This window comes from Etheostoma cragini, chromosome 20, assembly GCF_013103735.1.
Source record: "Etheostoma cragini isolate CJK2018 chromosome 20, CSU_Ecrag_1.0, whole genome shotgun sequence".
Taxonomy (NCBI): Eukaryota; Metazoa; Chordata; class Actinopteri; order Perciformes; family Percidae; genus Etheostoma; species Etheostoma cragini.
The window spans coordinates 2,550,099-2,552,352 of record NC_048426.1 but is presented as its reverse complement, the minus strand read 5'-3'; the positions used below and the strand labels follow the sequence as shown (position 1 = coordinate 2,552,352).

At 44.2% G+C, this 2,254-nt stretch overlaps 1 long non-coding RNA gene across 1 annotated transcript in view; it reads left to right on the top strand.

Annotated features, from left to right (window-relative positions):
* The first annotated feature begins 292 nt into the window (after window positions 1-292).
* The window catches only part of LOC117936412, a 13,102-nt gene continuing 11,140 nt past the window's right edge, over window positions 293-2,254 (top strand). Inside the window, exon 1 of the long non-coding RNA XR_004654943.1 lies at window positions 293-305. This is a non-coding gene — a long non-coding RNA (uncharacterized LOC117936412). The remainder of the gene's footprint in view (window positions 306-2,254) is intronic.

The window sequence follows — 2,254 nt, the reverse complement described above, 5'->3', positions numbered from 1 at the left end:
AGGTAGGTCATACCAACAATAGTTTTAAGAAGTGGGAAATGAAAGCAGGATAAGTTTCCTTTTCATCACCATCTGTTTCTTCAGTGTTTGCTGCAGCTTCATACTGATTACCTCATCTCTGTGCTACATGACAGCTCGTCAACATGAGTGACAGGTCTTCACATCGAAAGCTGTCCAAATGAGAAGAACTGACAACATGCTTCCTTTTCGTCTCCTTCCAGAAGAACAGAAAGTCTTTTCAAAAATCGTCATAGCCTCGGGAAAGAACTAGTTCTGGTGGAACATGTGTAGTTTCAAAAGTTGTTGTAGTCGTGAGCCAAAAGAGAGACATTAAAAACCATGTCAAAGTTTGAGTCATGTTAGTACTCAGAACTAGAAAGTGGAGGCTGGGGTGGAGGAGGCAAAGCGTTGCCGGCTGCAGCAGTGAGTGAAGCAGGAGGCTCGTTGGAGATGAACTGCGACTCGTCTGTAAAGTGGACTAGAGCAGGCGGCAGCAGCTGGGGGCGGTGACAAAAATCCGCTCTCAAGTTAGACAGTTTCCAGCCGTTTCCTACAGGAAGTGACACAAACACTGTGAGGCGATTCCCATTTAATAACATGTTATCAGACCCATATATCAGGTTGTACACAGTTTCCAGTTGTTTTAATTATGACAGAGTAGCTACAAAAAATTGACAACACACTGTAGATGATCCGTAATATGATCAGATTTAGTCTCTGACACGTGTGTTCTGTATAGAATAAGCCTTTAATCAGACAAATAGCAATTAAAATCCCTCCGATTCAAATCAATAAAAAAATCTCATAAAACATCATGTTGAGTCAAATCTGAACTAATCAGCTGTTAAATTAGCTGAGAGGCCGGTGTTTCCCAGCATGCTCTGGGTCCACCCGGGTCTTTCAGTCTGTGAAAAGCAACTGCGCTGCCTGCCTCTCTGAATTGTGGGCGCTTTTATCTTCTTTTGAAATCATCGCGTCCTAAACGTGCATAACGTCAGAGCAAGTCGGGATCAAGTTGGACACAAATCTAACCGCCTTGCAACGGCTCCAATCGCAATAAAAGGCCGCCTTGATTTGGGAATGACTGTGATTGGTGTGTTTCTGATAGGAAGGATTCAATCAGCAGGCGTATGACTACCGTGTCCTGCATGGACTAATCCTAAGCTTAATTATTTAAAAAAACATGTCCTCAAAAATGCAGACAATACTTTAGCCTTACGCTGGGGTCTGTGGTAAACAATAAGGAGACGTTAGGTTCAATAAATTGATGCCAGGTGTTATTTACTGATACTTCGATGAAATATTAAAAAGGCTGAGTTAACTTGTATGTGTGTGTGTGTGTGTGTGTGTGTGTGTCTGTGTGTCTGTGTGCGCGTGACAGAGCTACATTAAAACGACAGCACCTAACTCAGCACAACTGTTTTCCTCCAACAAATTCAATTTGACGCTTTCTCAGCAGAGCATGATGTTCTCAGATGCATTCGGCGGTGCCATCTGTGACGGAGCACGCCACGTTTTCCTTGGCTCTGCCGTTCCTGCAACTCGTCTTCTGAGGCCTCAGATGTACTGCAGGCTCAGCTCGCGTACAGCGAGAGAAAAAAAAAAAAAAGGGGGCGAGTGGAGGGGATGTCAGCGGATCTAATTTGACTTAGGGACATGTTTCCTCCTGGGGGAAAAAAACAGAAAGCAGCCTGCCAGTCTGTCAGTCGCCCTGCAGCTCTGCTCCAACGCCTCTGAAGTGATGCTGTGTGTCTGGAGAATATTAGAAAGTCCTTTCTGAAAAACTGGGCTTCAACCTCACAGCTCATGGCTCAACTTTCATTAAGTGGACGTCAGAGCAGTATGTTGGTTGCCTGAAAATTGGGCCAGTTGGTGCAATGGAGGACAATGACAGACAAATTATGACATTGAATAACCAAATTGTTGTGGATTCCTCATGCTACAGAGACTGGGTAGTTACAACTATGTTAAGTGTGCCTACCTTAGTTAAGGTTAGCTTAGTTACGGCTTTACGATCATTACGTACGTTAATTACGCAAGTTATGTAAGAAATCGCCGCAACGTCTTGTATTAAACAAGACCTAAACCCAATGGAGAATCTTTGGAGGGAGCTCAAACTATGTGTTTCTCAGCGACAGCCAAGAAACCTGACTGATCTCTGGTGTAGCAGCTAAAGGTGACACGGAGCTGACGGTAAGCGTACCTGACTCATTTCCGTTTCCTGTACTGGTTTCCTGTGCTTGTGTGTTGACAA